Source organism: Cavia porcellus, unplaced genomic scaffold (assembly GCF_034190915.1).
Source record: "Cavia porcellus strain 051 isolate PalLab524CR breed Dunkin Hartley unplaced genomic scaffold, mCavPor4.1 scaffold_31, whole genome shotgun sequence".
NCBI classification, from domain to species: domain Eukaryota; kingdom Metazoa; phylum Chordata; class Mammalia; order Rodentia; family Caviidae; genus Cavia; species Cavia porcellus.
In genome coordinates this window covers 6,979,732-7,001,332 of record NW_026947514.1, presented here as the reverse complement: position 1 = coordinate 7,001,332, position 21,601 = coordinate 6,979,732, and positions in this window count along the sequence as shown.

Genomic DNA, 21,601 nt, shown 5'->3' with positions numbered 1-21,601 from the left:
TCCACCTGGGCATTGGCAATGCTGGCCATCCGAGAACCTTTCTCGGCCTCTTGATCTGAAATAGCCCACGGCTCTACCCCCTTGCCCTGCTGTTTACTCAGAGCATTTACAGCCTCCCTGTGTCTTGATTGGCATCATAAGAGTGGACCCTCTTTCCCATCTGTTACAGCCCTTCTGTCTGGAGTAACAAGGCCTGTCACCTGGTGGGGGACAGTAAGGTGGTGTGAAAGGAACAGAAAAATGATTGATCATGTGGCCAGCGGTATTCTGATCCAAGCCCAGCACCCCTCCCTTCCAGACCAACTTTTTGGTTTTTCTTAAAAAAAAAATACACACACACACACACACACACACACACACACAGAGAGAGAGAGAGAGAGAGAGAGAGAGAGAGAGAGAGAGAGAGAGAGAATGATGAGAAAAAATTATAGTAAAATTTTCTCAAAGACTCTGATGTTTTGGAAACAAAAACAAGCAACAAACCAAAATAAACAATTAAACCACAACCTCTGATGAATCCTCGCAGTATAGCCAACCCGGGTCCTTTGAAATCTTCTTCCCAGGACGAGCACTGCTTGGAGAAATGAAGCAGAAATGGCAGATTTCTCCATTTTATTTTTATACACCAACTCGCTAGTTAACAGTGGGAGCAATCAATAAACTTTAATAGAACGCTATTACTTTAGGGTTGTCGTAAACTGAAGAATAAAGAATAATAGCTTTTCAACCTTTTATCAGTTTGGGGAACTAATTTGATATGCACAGAAAATGCATTACAATAATTTTTATAACTATTCAGTCCAGACCTCTCTAAAGAGTTTCTAGGAAATAAGTAATGTGCAAGGTATCCAACCCAAAGACATGGTACAAACACTATGCTTATAGCGTGTGAAGGCCGCCCAGGTTAATTCTATCAAGAACTGGATATTTAATATTAAAAAATGCCACTGGATTCTGAACTGGTGCAGGTCCTCATTGGTATGCGCATACACTTTTATTTTTTAACCAGTTTTTCTTTAATGAAGTGGACTGATCAGTCCCATTTGGAATCATTCAGACTGTAGACAAATAAACTAAAGCTTTAAGTCTATAATTTTTAACCTCTTAGAAAGGTTGAATGATGTGTTATGAAACTATTACTGTGCACAGCTCAAATTCAACGCACCACAAAGGAGCTCCATTAATCCTAATTTAACATGCATCTGCTCACAATTTGGAAGAGGAAATTGGCCAAGAACTGAAGAATCAGCTGGCGTTCATGCACTAAAAAGCTCCTGTTCACATCCTGGGACCTGTTCAGTGCTTGACCTCTCAGGGCTTTAACCCCACAAGACCACTGTGGGTACAACTTGTCTCCTCCTCAGTGACCTTTGCTGGCCAGTCCTCCACTCCAGCCAAAGAGCGATCATTCTAGACTATGAAGCCTGTCTCCTTCATATCTGTGGCTGCGACAAAGCTCAGGATCAAATGCCCCACCCAGCTGGGCAGGCATTAATGGGAGTCACTTTACCTGCTTGGGAAACTGAGAGGCTGCTGGCCTCAGTCATCAAGATAAATAATAATTGCATGCATTGAAAAAATCAAAATTAATGCAAAAATTCAGGATGGACAAAGGATCAAAATGTTAAAGAAATCTGAAATTGAACAAAATCAGCCCTACTGATGCCTGAGGCAAAAGGAAAAATGTGGACCACCACTTTCTTTAAATTTTTGATATTGTGCTCATTCTGGATTTTTTGAAATAATTTTGATTTTTTTTCCAAAAAAAAGTTGTACTCAAATATTCTTTATTTTGGTTGCAGAATTCTTTGGTGTGCCCTCAAATTCTGCACCCAAGATAAACGCCCATTTGCCAACCCTAACGAGTAGAATCTTCTGTCTCTGCAGTGTTCTGGCCCTTTATTCTTTTTGTCCTGTGGCACCAGCTACAGGACACCAGATGTGTGTGTGTGTGTGTCGTTGCCGACCCTGGCCTTCCAGAGCAATAGCCAAGGCTATTGCTTCCCTAATTCATATGCCCGCCCCCTAGTGCTCGATAAGAACGAATCTGTTGACTTCATTTCTAAATTCTACCAAACTTTTAAAAACCGTATGTCAGTTTTACTCAGACTGGCAAAGATGAAATGCTCATTTTGTGAAGCCAGCATCCCTCCATATCAAAATCAAATAAGGATACATGAAAAGAAAAGAGAAAACTACCCAGTATTCCTGATAAACATAGACACAAAAATTCTCAACAACTTACCAATAAACAAAACTCCAGGCACCTTAGATCATTTACTGTGATCAGGTGGATTCATCCCAGGATGCAAGGATAGTTCAAGTCAATCAATGGTATACAGATCACTAAATAGGGCGTGTCATATTCATGGGGTGAATGGTACAGTCATTGCAGTAGATGCCAAAAAGGTTGACAAAATCCAACGTCCATCATGATGAAAGCTCTCAGCAAATCAGATGTCGGTGCCTTGGTACAAGAAAGACCGCATTGAAACAAGTGCCTGTGATCTCTGCAGGCTGAAGACACGCCCTGGGCCCACGTCTTTCCCCTGCCTCTGCCCTATTCCGGCTTCATCCCAGCCTCACCAGGGCCCTTCCTGCAGCTCCTTCCCGCTGCTGCTCCACACCGCCCTGGACTCCTTGGTGTATCTTGGTTTTCGTCCAGCACCTCAAACTCCGCTTCCAGTTTCCTGGATGAGGCCTGGCTACGTCTGTTCCTGTATCTGTTTTGCTGGATATGTGTGTGGAAGGCGAGGGATGGTGACCGTGACCTGGGGCACTTTCCTGATTCTTGCCTGCTGGTGTGGCCATGGTGGGCAGATTCCTCAGCCTGCATTTGTATTCTCTTCTGTAGCGACGTGCAAGAGTAGTACAGATCTGATGGTTTTGGAAGCTTAAATAAATGCATGTATGTAAAGCCTTTGGTACAAGCTGGAATGTAAGAAGCTAGAGACCAACTAGGTTCAGTGCCATAGCTAGGGCTGGAAACGTGGCTTTTCTGTGCTGTGGCATAAAGGGCGTGCTTCTGTGGGAGTCCCCAGAGCCAGACAGAGTGATACCCCCTGACCTTGTCCTCCTCTCGCTCTCCAATCTCTTTCTCCGAACCCTTAACTGGATCTAGCACCAGAGGCAGGGAGTTCACTGAGACACTCCAAAGAGGTTAGACCAAGGTTCTGACCTAGCGGGGCTGGTTGGTGAATTTGAGGAACCAAAAGACGGGAACCTGGCATCTTTTCAGGAAGTAATCAAGCTGTATTCCGATAGGGCGAAGCCAGCAGCCACAATTGCTCTCTCCTTGACAGATTAAAATCAAGTTCCTGGTGCAGTAGGCAGCTCCTTCCCATACCACCAGCAACATACACCACATGCACAGAGACTGGGGAGGCATGTGCAGTGCCCTGCACACTCTGGGGGTCTTCCCAGCCTTCTCAGGGCTCCGTGTTTTTCCCGAGAGGAAATCTGCCCACGGGGCAGGTCCCCCAGGCCCTCATGGTTTTGAGGATAATAGGTTTGTGTATGCAACTGAATTAGTCTGTGCCGGTCCAACCATCTTTAGCTCACATTAATCACACCCTGTTACTCAAAACAGTGCAACTCTGATCGCAACCAATTAAGCTTGTGCTGTTTAGACAAAGAGATTAATATAGCTCTGAAAAGCATAACCTTTGGCCACAGAGATGTCTTAAGATAATGAGTTTGATTCGGTGGGTTGGCTTTGTGGAGAGGGATGTTTTGGAAGAAGAAATCTATTTTCAGATTCTAAATCAGCAGGGAAGGAAGTACACCCGGGCACACGGGCTCTGATGGTACACTTGCAGGTATAGAGGAGGTCCAGGGTCCAGGGGCATCTATTCTGAGGAGAAGGTTTAAAAACGAGATCCTTTCTTTCTTGGAAAATCCAGCTGACTCTGACAATGGACCAAACCATGAAACAAAGTCAAGCAAAAGCAATCAGCAGCTGTAACTGGAAAATTCTCAGCTCATGAAAGGCAGTGCTCAGTGTGGAATCCTTTGTGTGTTTATGGACATTGAGCGGTGACTACAGTCTTAAGGAAGAAATAAGTGACGGGGAAGGGAGCACTGCGGGAGGAGTCTGCTGGTGGGAAGGTGCTGGGGAGGTGCTGTGGGCAGTGCAAGCAGAGGCAGGAAACAGTAGGCCAGACGGAAAAACACTGGGCTTGCTCCTAACTCCTGGACCATCGCGTTTGAAGCTGGCCACAAAGGGAGCTGGCCCCTGTGTGACCACCATGTCAAGGACCAGGGCCTCAAACTTTAGGTACCCGGAGGTTCTGTCCAAGCCACGGGGGTCAGCATTAGCTGAAGATTTCTGAGCACAGGCAGAGGCCAGCTCTGCTTTTGCAAAAGCATCTAGACTTTTGAGTCCTAGGTATCTTATTTCTCTGACCTTAGATGGCTCCTCTGTGAAATGATACCATGGTCACTAAGACCCCTCACAGCACAGAGGAATTTTGTCTTTTTATTCTGTATTTTTGGTGTTTTGATATTTTAGGCATCTGCTCACTCTGGGACCTCTCAGGGCCGGCCAGTTCGCAGAGTATGTGGGAACCTGGCAACCAGTTCTGAGCCTACAATCCCTGCCACCTCCCTGATGGCCTCTTACACTGCAAGCACCAATCACCTGGGCAGGTGTTAGGTCACCAGGGCCACTCCCCATCCCTCACAGCCCAGAGCATCCCAACCAAGTGACCCTAAGCCTGTAAACCCTGCCTTTCTGTCCTCCTCTGGAACCATGATAAGGCTCCTGCCCACATTCTGTCCCCCATACCTCTCTCTGCCCACTTACTGGCCCTGTGTGCTCCCCAGGGCTGACCCCCCACCATGATTCTGTGCAGCCCCTATGATACTATGTGGTCCCCATGATGCTTTGTGGCCCCCATGCTGTTGTGCGGCCCCCATGATGCTGTGCGCCCCACCTCTTGGGAGCGACCCATGTAACAAGGCCTCTTTCAATAACAGCAATCACCTCCAATCTCCTTCTTGACTTCCCTTGCGTGAACAGGGTGAGATCCACATTTTACAACACAGCCACAGTCCTGTATAGAGAGTCCAAAGAGGGCCTCTGTCAGGAAAGTAGGGCTGGAAGCTACCTGTCTCAGCTGGTGTGAGGGCTCTGCTTTGCATGAAGGTGCCCCGTTGGGCAGTGATGGCTCTAGGTTGGACTATTTCATCTCTTGGGACTTCAGGATTCTCACCTACAATATGTGGACATTGGGTTAAAGGTCCAGCATGTTGTCCAGATTTGAGACGCTCCACTCCTCCTCACTGTGGTCCTTCAGACAGATCTGTCCCCCGAATTTCCCATCTGGTGATCAAGCATGATTTCCTCCTTCTCCATCCTTCCTGGTCCTACTGACACAGAATGGGAGATGCTGTCTGGAGGTGTTCTGTAAACTAAAGCGTGAGACCACAGAGGCCTGCTATTAGCATCATCGTGGGGTGGGAACTTGTCCCTGGCTGTAGGTGAGTAAGACTTTCAGGGCAGTGGTATATGATTTAGCAAATTATCTCTTCAGTGTGCTAAAGAGTCCGCCAGGAGTTTGCTCACTGCAGGATGAGGGAACAATAAGACCTCGCTGTATTCAATAACAGTGGTTTAATTATCATGATTATCTCACATTTGTATAAAGTCTTTGCTTTCAGGATCTCAAAGTACTTTATAAACATTAAGCCTCTTGGTCCCCCAGGGGAGACACTAAATTGATGCAGGAGCTTGCAGGTCTCTCCTTTTCTTGGCTGGAAAGTGGTCTCCTCCCACCCAGGTGAGGATAAAGTGGAATCTTAGCATCTATGGTTGTGTGGCGCTCGGTGTTTGAGGTTCAGGGAAGGCTCCCTTGGGCCCAGGTGAAGAATATTGAGAACAGTAACAGCTATGGCTTGCTGTGCGCTGGAGAAGTAGCAGACCAGGGCCCGGGTCATGCAGGGTTATCACAGCAGGATTACCCCGCACGGCACAGATAAGGACCCCACCCCGTGACTCAGAGGGGTTGAGCTGCGAACTCAGGATCACAAAGCCCAAGAGATGGAGATGCAGGTAAGTGTGCACACAGATTTGTTAGTCTCTCAAAAGCCAAAATTCATCACTTCTTGCAAGGTGCCTCCAGGGAGCTGCGTGCTCTGAGTCATATCTGTTTTTGCCTTTATGGAAGCTGACTGTGTTTCTACCGTCTTGGCCTTGAGATTCAGCTGAACAGAGTGGGAGGTGGTGACCTTTCCAAGTGTCTGTGACTCATGCACAGGAAATCTGGCTTCTATTGCTACCTGCAAGTTGCCCGTGTCTTAGTCAGCTCAAGGCACTATGACACAATACTGTAGACTGAGGGGCTTATAAACAACAGAAAATTGTTTTTCACATTCTGAAGTTCTGAAATGAAGGAGCCAGCCCAGTCAGACTGTGTGAAGGGCTTTCTTCAAGCTGCAGACAAAGTCACCTTCTCAAGGTGCCTTTGGTGCTGGGAAGAGCTAAAGAGCCCTGGAGGGTCCTTTTTATGAAGGCACTAAGCCCTTCCCAAGTGGCCCACTCTCTTGACCTGGTCATCTCCTGAAGGCTGTGCTCCTAATACCATCACCCTGAGAGCTGAAATATTATCTCATTAATTCTGGCCACACACACAAGCATTCAGCCCACTGTACCCCTAAACTTCGCAATTTTAAGCAACCATTTTAAGTTGTCCACAAATTCTGTTGGCTACGAACTTGGAATAGGTATACAGCTGACAGCTCTCCTATGACTGTAATCTCATGACACTTCTTACAAGCCACTCTGGCCTTCCCTTCTGCAGGACACTTTCTGTAGAAGATCAAACAGAAGCTGCTCATTTTCTTGTCATTTTGACCAACTCTCTGAAGTCCCATGTGGTGACATCTCTTGTCTTCTGCTAGTTACATTGATCACTCAGCCCGGTCCAGATGAAAATACTTGGATGTGGGCAGAAACATGCTTCCTTCAAAGGCTCCATGGGAAGCTTCCTTACTTGTTTCTTTCAGCTGGTGGTGGTCCCAAGCATTCCTTGGCTTGATGATGTAGTAACCGCCCCCTCCCTCCTCTCTCAAGTCCACTTCCCATTCCCAATACATTCTTCCAATACATTCTTCAATTTAGAGAAGCATTTTTGTATCTGGTGCCATAGAAGATGGCCAGGAAATATTTGATGAATGAATAAATGCATGGATGGATGTATGGATGAAAGGATGGGTGGGTGGATGGATGGATAGACAGATGGATGGATGGATGGAAGGATGAATAGATAGATGGAAGGATAGATGTAAGAATGACTGGATGGAAGGATAGATGAATGATTGGATGGAAGGATGGATGGATGGATAGATGGAAGGATGGATGAATGGATAGAGATGGATGGACAGAAGAATGGATGGATGGTTGCATGGATGGATGGATGGATGGAAGGATGGATGAATGGATGGATGGATGGATGGAAGAATGGATGGATGGTTGGATAGAAGGATGAATGGATGGATGGATGGGTTAAGATGATCTCTCTCTCCATGGGCTGCCAAGTAGATAATAATGTAGATTTTTCTTATGTGAATGACTTTCTTTTTCCATTTTTATCCTTTGTTTTGGAGACAGTAGATCTTAATTCTGATCTACATTTTGAGAGCCTGATGAGGATTTTCTGAATCGCCATGGGGCTACAGGGGTGGACCAGCCCACAAGTGTCTTTTAGCCTTAGCACTATGTGTTTGATTTTCTTACTTGATCTATTTCTGAGACCAACTAATGGGTGCTCTTTTGTGACCTCTGCTGAGTGTCTTTCACCCAGAGGAGCTGTGACTGAAGAACTGCAGGCCTTTGGAAAAGAAGCCCATGAGGCCGCGGTGCCAGGTGATGTAACACGCACATTTGCATATTTTGCGTCTTCCTCCACACCCCTTCTCTGCCGTCAGGGTTTAAGTTAGAGGAGAGCTCCGCTGGCAAAATGACGAGCTGCAGGGAGCAAAAATCATTCCAGTGAATACTGTTTTTCCCTTTGATACATCTCCAAATTGATGTTTCCATCTCATTGTTTTTGTATTTGTTTTTTAACTTTATCTAAAGATTTTTTTAAAATGAGAATTACTTAACAAAAGGCAAACTCTAACCACTTTCTTATGTAAAGCTGATGTGACAATGCGAGTGTCAACAAGGGGGCAAAATCTGTCTCGGGGAAATCTTGAAACCTCTAAGTGGGATTTGCATAAAATAGTTCTGGTATTATTATTCGCTATTCTTTTCCTGACAGATATGTCAAGGCCTTGAAACCTAAAAGAACAATTATGCTATTGTACCTCTCTGAGGATTCAAGGGGTGTGTCTTTGGGGGAAAAAGTGCTATTAGAGCTTTGAAAGCCGCTCAAGGCAGCCCAAGGGACTCTTTAGCTAGTCATTTTATAAAGAATGCCTCTGCTTTAAGTGTCTTAAAGTACGTTTATTCAAGTCGTACTTTGAGATTAAAAAAAACCCTGCTAATAATTAATGGCTGTACATCTTTTTAACATTTGCCTTAGCTATAAATAAAAACTCCAGATGAAGTCATCACTGATTAAGTTCAGTTATGATTTTTCTTTGATGGATCCCTTATCTCTGTCCAAGGTATTAGGACAAATGACCTGTAAGTGTTTTGTAAATTATTTTTTATTTACTTAGCATTGGAGGAGCCGTTACCATTGCTGAAGACAGAGAAAATCAGGAACGAACCAGTAAATCCTTTCTTTGGGCAAGCTGGCTGAGCTCAACAAGTCTGAGCACTGAAAAACACCGATACCTTGATAAAGCCCATCTCCCTGCAGCTGGGTGGGGTCTGGTGGGCAGTGATCTGACTTAACTTCCTCTGAAACCTGCTGATGATGTTATTCCCTGGTTCAGCTGGGAAAAGGAAGAGCCGACTTTTGATGAGAATAGTTCTGAAATACAAGAGAGACATAGAGGCACAAAATGCCTTTGTTACCCACGGCGCTAAGTCAGTATCGAAAATGAATGAGCCAGGAAACTTCAAGTCTAAATGCTGCAAAAACTGCGGCATCGCGGAAATTTTGATTCCAAGGACTGAGAACTATTATCTTCAGGCATGGGTGAGTGCTGTGTTTCCAACAAGCTGTACAGTGGTGCTCATTTTGTATACTTCACAGATTCTCAAGATGATATTTATTCATTTTCATCTATGTACTCTTTCGCTTCCTATATTCTCAGAGCTAGGATGAGTCCTTGAATCATCTCTGTTCTCTCATTTTAACCACGACAAAAGGAGGTTTGGCATGGGAAAAACTCAGCTTTTCCATTTAGCGATGATCTGTGGGAGAGGGCTGGGGCGGGCAGCTGATCGTCCCTGGTGCCCACACTCCATGATGCATAGCTACAGAGTCCTGGCTAGCCCAAGGTCTTCTTACTTAAAGCGCATCCTATTGGTTGTTACCTAAAAAGTCCCACAAAAGGCTCATTGCATTTTGAAGACTTGGTTGCCAGGTGATGGGCTTTTGGGGAGTTGATTTGATTACAAAGCTTCTGGTTTCATTGGTGGGTCAATCATTGATAAGTCCATGGTTCAGTGGGCTTACTAGAAGGTGGGGCCCAACTGGAAGAAGCAAGTCATGGTGGGGGTGAGGTGGGCTTTGCAGGGTTCCCTTCACCCCTGGCCCCTTTCTCGGTGACACTTGCCTCTTCCTCTCCACTTCCTGGCTGTCATGGGTGAGCATCTCTCCTCCGTTCTTCCCTTCTGCCTTGAAATTTCTGCCTCATCAGTGGCCTGAAGTCAGGCTAGCATCTCTGAAACTGTGAGCCGGCATAAACATTCCCTTCTTTCACTTGTTAATGCCAAGTTATCTTTTTATAGCGTTGGAAGGAGAGCTAACTAACATTCTACATGTTCCTGTACCTCATGGCGCTTTAAGTGGCCATGTGAGAATGTTCTAGCCAATGAGATGTAAGGTGGCTTGTGAAATTCCTGGGAAATGCCTCACTCCTGCAAAGTTTCTGCAGTAAAGGGTGCTCAGCCCCTTACCTTCCTGACTGTCTGCCTCCCAGGGCAGAAGGAGGTGGAGGCTGTGTCTTAGGCATCTGTAATTGGAGCTCTTTGTATTACATCTGCTCTTTACGCTAAGCTGATATGGTAAGTATTCTACGGGTTTCTTGGGCCCCAGCAGGTTGCTAAGTGATGCTTTGGGTCATCCTTTTCCACCTGTGATGGTATCACAGCAAGAATCTTGTTGTCTCAGTAACTGGCAAAACTCTATTCCCACCGGTGGACAAGTGTGTCATTTACTTCACTGAAAGCACCCGAGACAGCTTCTAACATTTCCTAAGAGGACAGTGAATGAATAACATGACACACAAGGAGGTGGACAGTCACGCCGCTGGACTGCAGTGGACTGTGGATGTCCTCGGTAAAGACGTCCGAGTCTGAGCTTGCTGTCTTGGCCTACTTCATTACAGTGTAGTGTTTAATGGCCATTAAATCTCATCGGTTGATCTCTCTCCTCTCCTTCTCGTTTTCTTTCTGGTAGGGTTGTAGCCCAATAGGATAGAAACAGAGAAGAAATCTTAGCTTTTGCTGACTGCTGTTTGGTTGGAATTGCTGTACTGTCTTACCTACATTGGAATCGTTAACAGAGATAACTGATTTGAAAAATAGCGTTGGCATTCAGGGTTATATGTGGCCAATGTGGGAAGCAGGAAAATATACCCGGGAAGTTATAGGGAAATATGACAATTGTCATAGCACCCCTGGGTTTCCATTCCATGAAGCAGACCTGTGTGCCCACCAGGAACATGTGCTTATGGAAAGTCAGCATGCAAATGGTTTCTGTGTAGCAGAAACTCACTTTCTATCAGGACTCATACGGAGTCTCAGTTGCTTGGGAATTTTGGGTATTTTAAAGCTTTTTTCTGACACCTTGAGTTTTTCAAATACTTCTGTCATAGTTTTGGAGAGACTTTATCTTTACGTGATTAATATCTGACTCCTTGAAGGATATAAGTTTTTTTTTTTTTTTTTAAATCACCTTACACCTATAGAGTGGAAGACACTGCTTATATCAGATTCATGCTGTGTGCCTATCATATTGAGACACAATGGCATCAGAGTCTCAGCCTTCCTAGATTTGGAATCTGAGATATCTGTCTTCACCTCTCTCTTCTCAGCTCCTTTAGTGGGTCACCCTTTACTATGCGGGTCAATATTTGCTACGTCTGCTTAAGATCTCTAGCGGCTTAATTCATCTTCTGGTCTAAGGGTCCCCTTGATTCTCGGCAACCTGGTTCTTTACTTTTTATCCATCTATCACCCACTTATCTGTCTCAGCGGTATTGGGGCCAGTGAAAGGCAGAGAGATGGAAAGGACCCCGTCTTTTTCTTCTCCCTGGGAGAGCGCCCCGGTCTGGGAAAGGGATAGCCAGCGAAGCTGCAAATCCATCATGCTGAAGTCTGGACGTGTGAAAGTGGCCAGGGCTGTACAGAAGGCTTCAAGACCTGCTGGAGGTTCCCTAGAGGAAGAAGAGACAGCGAGAGGGACAGCGCCAGGAAATGGGGATTCCGAGCAGGGAGCTTGGGAAAAAATTTCAAGATAGTATCAGAATGTGCTGAAATATCAGAAAGAAAACTTCAGTGGGAGTACAAAGACTGATTTACAGGTGGGGACCTCACAATAGTTACCGAGCTGTGTTTTTAACTATGGTCACAGCGATTCGCATTAATGGCAGTGTATGTTCAGGACAAAGAGCTCTTACATTCCGAGTCCAGCCTGATGGCTGTCCTGGGTTCCCTCTGGCCATGAGGCTGACATCCGTAGAGGGACGTGAGTCCAGGGCTGGGGGAGGCATAAGCCCATGATTTATGCCCATAGATAAGGGGTTCATTCATTTCTCTCTTTTATAATAAATGCCGCTCTAGAAATATATTCCTGTTTCAAAGAAATCATTAGAATACAAATTAGATGGCAATGCAGAGGATTAATTTTTTTTTGATTCTTGCCACTCAGGACTCAAACACAAAGGATTTCAGTTTATTTACACTATAACAGACACCGAAAATAACAATAGTAATAACTAATAATAATGGTCATAAACACTTAGATAGCTTTCAGCACTGGCCAAAGCACAACTGTGGGGTGTTTATTACTCATTTGGGCTCCCCTCTATGCCTAGAAGATCTATACCATTGTTACTCCCATTTTACAGATGGAAAAACTGAAGGGTGGTTAAAGGTTACTCGCTTATGTTCTCATGCCTAGTGAGGTGACCAGGATTGGAGCCCATGTTTTCTGAGTGGACATCCCAGGCCCCAGTCTGTCTGTACTTTGCTGCAGACATGCTCAGATTTTAGATTATATCTCCATTTCCTGAGCGAGAAATGGAGCCCGGCCTCATGAGATGAGAACCGGCCCCTGGCCCACAGGATGATTTCCACTCTTCTCGAAAACTCCAGCTCCCTTGAAATAAATGCAAGGTGCATGTGATTTCATCTCTGTGACTCTTGCACATCACCTGGGCAGCTTTTTCTCATGGAATGGGAGTCTGGGCCCCAAGTGGGGTGACATTTTCCACCTGAAAAGCCTGGGGATTTGTCACTGTGTGGGTGTCGCCTGCCCTCTGCCTCGCCTTCTCATCCTGTGACTCATCTCTAAGTCTCTTTCTGTTCCCAGCCTCTCTGTTCTCCGCAGGCCCACTCAGCCCCACGGCTGTGAATGTTTCCCCCACCAGGCCGGCTGCCTGTCCGTCCTGGGTGGTGACATCGCCTTGACCCTGGGCAGCTCCCCCAGCTCAGCCCCTGCTCATCTTCCCGCCTGAAAGTCTCCCCCATTCCAGTGCCAGCGAGTACCTCTTGGTCCCCCCAACCTGTGCAAGTTCAACTCCGAGGCAAAGGACTGTCTGGCTTTGATGGGACATGGGAGCTCCTGAGTAAGCAGCAGGGAAGGCTAGATGTGAAATTTCCAGGTGGAAAAAACCGAGCAAAGCATTTGGGAAATGGGCGATCATTTGAGGCCGAGAACTCTAAAGGAAGGGGAGGGGTAAAAGCTTTTAGGAGCCTAAGTGCACAGGATGAAAATGAAGAGCTCCCAGATCATTAGTTACTGTGTGTGCTGCATCACAGAGAGGCCTCGCTGAGGCCTGAGCCCTGGTTTGGGGACACGCTCTCCTGCTGCCTGGCCTTGTGAGTCCAGTGCGGTAGCTGTGTGGGTGAGGCTAGGCACATCCTTTCCCTTCAAAGGATTTCCGTGTTCTTATTTGTACAAGTACAGGGTTAGGAAAGACAGCATTTGCAGATATCCTTGGCTTCTGTTATTTTTTAGTTGCACTGGTCTTAAGAAAGTCCTCCTTCAAGGGATATTTTTAGGTGAAGATTTATTTTCTGTGAAATCTATAGATATTTAAAATTGGAAGTTTAGGAAAAAATTGGAGAATGGGAAGGAGGAGGAAGAGGAGGAGGGAGAAGAGGAGGAGAAGAAGAAGGAGAAGAAGAAGGAGAAGAAGAAGAAAGAGAGGGTGATGGAGAGGAAGGAGAAGGAAAAGGAGGAGAAGAAGGACAAGAAGGAGAAGAGGAGGAAAAGGAGGAAGAATAAAGAAGGGAGAAGCAGACCTCTGCAAAGCCTCACTACTCATGAGTCTTCTTCCGGTCATCTGTGTGCAGTGGCCCAGCGTTTGTGAAGCTGTTAGGCTTCTGAGACCGTGCAGCGTAGGTTTTGGTTCAAGCGCCCTTGGTGATAACATCATGCCTCCCGCATCTGATGCAAATTGTCACACCGTCCAGGAAGAGGGTGCTCTGTGTAAGACAGCAGCGCAGCCCTAAAAGGCGGGACAGGCCCAAACCTTCTTGCAATTTCCTTTTTGCCCTCTTGTCCTGCCGAACTCCCTCTGCACCTCCTCCTTCCCTGAGGGGCCTGCTGGGGGTGGTGGCAGGTCCAGCGCAGAGGTGGGCGGGTCAGTGGAGGACTCTCCCATGCTGTCAGCAACATGAGATGGGAACTCACCTCGGCAAGAGCAGCAGGGACTCCACAAGGCCTGGAGGGGAAGCACAGGGAGTGGTGAGGGACAGAATTAAAAGAAAGCTAAAGCCTTGAGCGGCGTCACAGGCGGCACTGGTCGGAGGGAGCCCGGATTTGCACTGTGCACCAGAAGGTCCTCCATGAAGATCAAAACTTCCTTCCCCCTGCCAGATCCTGCTCTGCTCCACTGTGGTTCAAATCCAGCCCAAGGATTTATTACTTGTTCCCAAACTTCCTCAATACGGGATCAGACAGAAAGAAGTTCAAGGGTAAGGACAGAGACAGCCGTGTCTGTGTGCCCGCATCCTCTGTGGCCCTGCTCTGTCCTTCGCCCAGTGCTCACCTCTTTCTGCAGTGCTCCTGTGTCAGATGGCACAAGGCACAGACGTCTGTGGAAGGTTTAAGTGTTACTATAGACCAGGCCTTGAAAGAGGCAGTTTTCTGATTCTGTCTCCCTGCTGCACGGCATTGTCCGTGCAGATAGGACCACAGGATTGTGCCTGCTTGTCTGCATGGTTCCTGTGTCTCTGAGGATGGAGGGACAGTAGGGTCACTCAGCACACACTTGCTGCATTCGTAGGCTTAGAGCAAAGTGTGGATTTAGGGCAGAGAAGATGAGTTCTGGCTACTTTGTTAGATCTGAAAGTATTATGGTGGCGAAACCTGTAGCATCACAATGGCTCAGTCTTAGGCAGCACTTGGGACCTGGAGGGAAGAGCCCTCATCTAAGGTTGGAAGATCTTGTACCGTACTGAGTGTCTGTCGGGAATAAGGCAAAGGGAATCCTGCACGCTGACATACGAGGCTTGTTCCAATTCCTGGGCACAGCGGGGCTGCTGACCCTTGGCCGCTCGTGGCAGTTTAAGGGTTGTGGCCACTGTCTGAGAAAGAACCAGACTTGAGAGGTCAGAGGAATCCCACCACCTGGGATCCAAAGCCTTTCTGAACACACCTGGACTGCTCCTCTTCAAGGAGAGGCGCAGGGGATGCATCACCTCTTTCTCTTTGGCCCCATCTCGGGGGCACAGGTTGGTTCCTGCGCAAATCCACAGAACTGGGAACTTGGACTAGTGCTATTTCTAGTTCAAAAATGACCAAGTGAAGAATATGTGGAATAGGGTGGGATTTTCTTTTTCTGCCAAGACTGAAAATTTGTGTTTTGCCTTTAAACCAAAGGAAGTTCTTTTTTATATTTTTTAATATCTGGAGACATGAAGTGATTTCTAGGGTAGAGTCTTAGATTAAGTGCTCCCTGCACTGGATTTTGCCTGAGTGAGGACAGGGTCCTTCGTAACTGAACTTATTCCTAGTAAGGTAATGCTGATTTTAGGTCTCTTGATGTGGTATCCTTAAATCACACGAAATCACTTTCCTTTTTTGAACCTTTGCTGGGGCAAGAGGCCCTATAAGATGTAAACACAAGAGTTATCTAAAGATCTGAATTCCTTTGTTTTTTAGACATAATAAAATTTATTTTATTGCTTCCCTTTTTTGTATTAGTTTATGTCTGTGATTCATAAAGAGCTGAATTTCTGTTGCCAAATGCTCTACTTTGAGTGAGGTTCTTCCGGCTCTGTTCCAAGGGCATCTGTCCTGGTTTATGTCTGTGGCCCCCAGGCCTCACCAGTTTGCATTATGCATTTGTGATTGGTTCATTGTCTAGTGCTTGGATTGATGATGTCAGTGCTCCACCCACAAAGGGGTGGAGCCAGGATGTGATGTAATGGCAGGAAGGAGGTGTGTCTTGCTCTTTTGCTGGTTTCGGCCTTGCTGTTTGCAGCTATCATGAACTGTGGCCCCGCTGTGCCAGCCTGCCTTGGAGCCAACTGAGTGTGGACTGAAACCTCCAAAAACTGTAAGAAATAAATCTTTCCTTTCCCAACTTTGGGCTTCAGGTATTTTGTCTCAGCGACGAGTAAAAAGTAACTAAGACAGCATCTCTCACTCACCGGTCAGATTTGGGAAATATAGGTGTGAATATGCCACCTTGTGCAAAGCAGCCCAACCTCCATTCTGTATGTGCCTTGAGCACCAATTATTAAGTGTTTTCTGGAAGATTGCATGCGCTCTATCTCTGCCATTCCCCACCACGGCCTTGTGAGGGCACTATTAAGGTACTGACTATTTACATCAAGGATTGGATGCTGTGGTTCTTGAGCCAAATGCAACTGCCCACCTGCTCCCTAAGCCAGATTCCACTGGGGCACAGCCCGCCCATGTGACAACGCACTGTCTAGGTCAATGGAGAACCTATGGCATGTGTACTGCAGGGGTGTTTGCTGTCACTGAGGCTGCGAAAGGTTCACCATGACTAGTGGCTGCTCTTAAGTTACAGTAGACAGAAACCAAGAGATTATAAAGCCGAAAATACTGGCTTTTAAAGGGAGGTTAGCAGCCCTCTGCAGATGACAAATCTGAGGCTCAGAGAATCAGCAGACCTTCGTGTGATCAGCCCTTTGGGGGCGGTCATTCCACAGCTTAGGGACTGCCTAATCCACATGTAACTCTTACTTTTCCTTGGGTGGACATGTGTGTCCACACATATTCTTACGCCTCCTTTCCTACCTCAGGTACAAGGGGTGTTTCCTCTGTGTCCTGTCCCCAGTCTGAGTGAGATTTTGCCCCTGAAAGTCTACATGTTGGAAAGGTTGAGAATGGGTTAGGGACAGGGCAGTGTGGGATTTGGGTCAAGAGAGGTCAACCACATAACCCTCCTGGAAAACCAGGCACAGTGTCCCTTCTCTTTCTGTTCCTGACCCTGGATCAAGGGAGGCTTCTGAATCAGTGCAAACCATTGCAGTGCCACGAGTGTGATCGGTGCAGGACACAGTGGTCTCCTGAGTCTGGTGGCAGTGCTCAAGAGCAGTCACTGTGGGCTGAGAAGGCGGCGGGGAGTGGATTCTCTGCAGTTAAGATGCAGCTCACAGGGCACCTCTGTCTGAGTCCCGGCTTGGCACAATACCCCAGGCTGCTCCTAGAAGTGCCCCGGCCAAGGCTCTGTCTCCTGTCTCTGCACCTGCTGGCCGCGACTTCGAGTCCAGACTGGCTTTACAATGACTGCATTCAGAATATAATGGATCACTTCTTCTTTTTTCTTGTTTTTTTTTTTTCCCCAGAGGTAGAAGTCATTTATGATGGTATCTGCTCATTTGAGAAGCATGTCATTACAAACAAAACAAAACAAAACAAAACAGCTGGACACACATCTACATGTGACTGAGTAAAACTGGGGAAATCGGAATACCCCGAGTGACATACATTAACATGCAAGATGTTACCGTTGGGTAAAATCCGGACGAGGTGTCCCTGGGATCTCTTTCTATTGTTGCAACTGCAGGTGAATTGAGGCTTACGATGATCTCAAAATAAAAACTTAATTAAAAAAATAAGCTGGTCCTGGCTTTATAGTTGCAGGCATTGTGTTGTTTATTAAGGTCAGAGTATAAATGTATTTGTCAAAGGCCTGAGTGCGTCCTCTACAGGAAGGTTACTGTGATATTTTTAGTGTGAGCATAGTTTCATAAAAAAAGCAAAAAAAAAAAAAAAGGCGGGGGGGGATTAGAAATCTTGGAGGAGATGCAAAATTTCATGAGCCTTTCGCCCGCACTTGAATGTATGTGTGTGTGTGTGCAGGGCTGTGTGTGTGTGTGCCAGTGGACTTGGTGTGTGTGAATACATGTGCCTGTGTGCATTTGTGTACCACACACACTCACCTGCTCAAACTCTCAGATAGGCATCGTCAGGAGAGCTCTCCCCAAGAACCTTGGCAGCAAGAACAAAACCAGGACCCCGGATACCCTGAAGGCCCGAGCAGCCCTAACGTTCCCAGCTCTGGCTAAGTAGATCTGCTTTCATCAATTTCGTATCTTGGATATTCACTTCAGATTTCATTTGAAGGAAGATTTTCATTGCTTTACAAACAATTTAAAAGTTGCTGGTTTATCAGAAAGAGCAGATGTGGGGGACAGAGGACCTCCTTGGACCCCAACTGTGAGAGCTTCCAGTTGGGTAATTTTCTGAGCAGTGTTTCTGCAGGCTGGTGTGGACTTTGGTCCCCATTCTTGCTTCACATGTGTGCCACAAGGACTTGGTACCTGTCCTGCCTCTGGGGTCAGGTCTGGCTTGCGGGATTTAGGCTTAGGACACACCACTGGCATTTGGTAGGGGCACGGAGGGACTCATCTCCCCCTGGGTATTGGCAGTGTTGGCCCTGGGCTCCCTACCCTTCCCCACCAGAGAGCATAGGTGTCACAGCCTAGCCCTCCTCTCTCTCTCTCTCTCTCTCTCTCTCTCTCTCTCTCTCTTTCTCTCTCTCTCTGCCACCAAGCAAGAAATGCTGACAGGTGGGGGAGAAATAACACTTATAAAACTTTCCCTAGTCTTGGGGAATTTACTTTGAAATTTGTGCCGGATAAAGTAATTAGTAAACTTGCTCTTAATCGCATTGCAAAGATGTAATTTTTTCACACCTTCCCTGACTTTGACACTGCGGCTTTTGAAACTTCATTTTACACTGTGCCTCATTGTTCTTAATCTGCTGCTCTCTGCATTGAGTATCACGGAAATTTCGCACTTACTATGTCAATAACATCTGGCAAAATTGCCACCTATTAAGAGTAAGTGTTCTTTTTTCTCTGGTGAGAAATGTGATGGTGTATTATATTGGTTTCCCTTGAGAGGCTAAGGAGACAATTTTAAAGCAGACAAATGCATTAAAGAAATAACCTGAACTCTAAGAAAAGGTTACAGAAAGTCAGAAACTTTTTCCTCCCCTCATTCCTGGTTTATTTATTTATTTAGGGCTGGCGGAGGGGAGGGAGGCAGCTGCTTCGGGAGCTGAGGGCTCTGGCCACGGGATGCGCCCCTCGGGGATGGGAAGGGCGACTTCCCCTCTCCTGTTTGTAGTCAGTGTCTCGCCCAGCTCTGTGCTAGCTAGGAGCACATCCATGCTGAAGCCCTTTGGGGGAAGGTCCAGCTGAGAGCCCTGCTGATGCTGGCCATGGTGGAACCAACAATGAGCAGGGCTCAGGGGCCCACTGCTGCATGGCACCTGGCCAGCCCCGGACCCCTGGGACCTCTGTCTCTTCCTCTGGATGATGAGGTCATCAGCTGCCTTGCAGTGCTGGGCTGAGACTCAGTAGCATGGGTCAGGGGCTGATGACCCAGGGGCCCACCCAGATATAGCACTTAGCACCACCCCATCATTCATGCTCTGTAGGTACTTAGTGATCAGGTTAGTTTATCAGGCCTCTAGCAGTGGACACCATGATCCATGAATCCAAACTCCCAAGTCACTCATGAATATGACCTGTGGTAGAGCAGGAAGGGAGACCATCCATATCTGCAGGCCTCCAGCTCATGGCCCAGTGGGAGCACATTAAAAGTAGGGCCTCCTGCTTCCCTGGCACTTGTTCCTGAGCAGAATAAAGAGTGAACAGAGGGGCGTCTTCCTAAGGAACCCAACCTCCTTGGGGGGGGTGATGCTCTTAGCAACCAAGCGATATCACCAGCCTGGCTGCTTTCTGAGTCCAGCGGTCAGTTGGTCTCAATCAGACTCTGCTCCCAGCATGCTCTGGGGCAGAGGTGGGTCGGTGGGGGACATGCTGGTGAGGGGCTGAGCAGTACTGTGCACTGGGTGTCAAGCCTCCTTCCATGGAGTATGGAGGTCCTTTTATCCTGTTTCACAGTCAGGGAGATGGACTTGCAGAGCGCTCAGGATGCATGGCCGAGTTCTTGCTCCCCAATGTCAGGAAAGCTCTCACACGGCCAGGCCTGATGCTGAGGCCCTCGCAGGGCCCTTCTCCTTCTGGTTCATTTCTCTGCCCTGTGCCCCACACAGACCCACAGGCCAAGCAGCTGTGTGAACATCCACACCTCACCCAGTTTCCTGCTTTCCCACAGATGACGTCCTGGCCTGCACTGGACTCACCCCCAACCCCTGTCTGGTCATTGTTTTCTTCAGCGAAGCCACGCAGAGCCAGGCTGAAGCACAGGGGCGGGACTGTTCGCTTTTGTGCACCAGCACCCTCATTTCTACAGGCAGCTTTGCTGGAAGATCCAGTTCAGTGACGCACCCAGAACTTCCCTGATGGTTCGGAGGGTTCCGGAAGTGAAGAGTCAAACACACACCGGCAGCTTCCGACCTATGAGAAGCACTGTAGGTGTCTACTGTTGAATCTTTATGAAACACTTAAAGAATCTGAATTGACTGCTGACACACATGAGCTGGGAGATCTTATAAGATGAATTTACACTTTGAGTTGCTATTATATACCCTGGTGGCAACATCAGCCCTTCTCTCAAGGGTGTCCTGGCAGTCCCCGCCCCTCTTTGTAACTTGCACTGTTTTTTTTTTTCCCCCATTTATTGAAGATGCCAGTCTGGCTCTGAAGGAGAATCTGAGTTTACAGCACTTGCACACGGGTACCGTAAGCCCTTCAGTGGTTGTTTCTTCATACATGGTCATGTGCTGCATACACGTTCTGGTACCAAGCCTGTGACAGATGCCGGGCGAGCACAAGCAAATAACACAGTTCTTTAAAACTCATCCCAGAGGCCACCCCTTCCAGGCAGCTTTCCCTGATACACCTGCCAGGCTGGTGGCCCAGGACTGGTCCTCCTGAGTTCCTGAGCTTTCCCAGCCCTTACTGCATCACATAAATCAAAACTGTCAGTCGATTTGTCAGTTTCATCCAATAGATTGCACAGTCTTCAATCCCAGGGCTGTGTCTTGGCCTCTGGCTTCGTTTATCTCACACATGGAGGGATGAATGGAAAAATAAAACTGAAATTACAGGGCCTGAGCAGGTGATGCCTTAAGCTGATCCCTGCTCTAAAATTCCAAGTCTCCATTGAGAAACACTGATACTTAAATGATTGTATTTTTGTCCCAAAAGTGTGCAATAGTATATGTGCTCATTATACTTGTGGGTTGTCCTCAGAGATAACTAATTGGATTTGCCATCCAGCTCACAGGGAAATGTATGGGGGAGTCCCCCTCATTACTCAAATCAGAGCTTGCACTGCTGTGACTCAGGGAACATCAGAACCCGGGCAGGAAGGAGTGACGTCCTTTCTGTCACCTGGTCTTTCTTTTACATTTACCACTTGGACAAGCCATTTGCATCTGAATTGGACTTGCATTAAAATGTTGAATTTATGTACTGCTGGTTATAAACAAAGAGGCTCAGAAACAGCACTGGAGCGGCTGAAGCTCCTCCTCCCATTTCCGGGAGCGCGCATCAGAGGTCAGAGGTCAGAGGTCACGCATCTCTACGCTCCAGAGGTCAGCGCACATTTCCTGCGGCCACGTTTCACTTAAAACCTGAATGAAGAGTAAGGGTTGCCCTTCGCCAGGTGCAAATGTAAAATTAATAAGATCTTTCTCTCTTCGTGTTTCTTTTCACCCCTGGCCACAATTTTCATCTTTGTTCATTTACTTTCTTTGCCTCTTCCTGAGTTTCCAAGCGCCTTTTTTTTTCTTTTCTAAGGAAGACATAAAATTTATGTCTGCACTAAAGTAGCTCTTAGGTTGTCTCTCTCTGGCTGGATTTCATCTCTATGAAGGTGGAGACTGAACCTCATTTCCTTATATTTTTCTGGCGTGT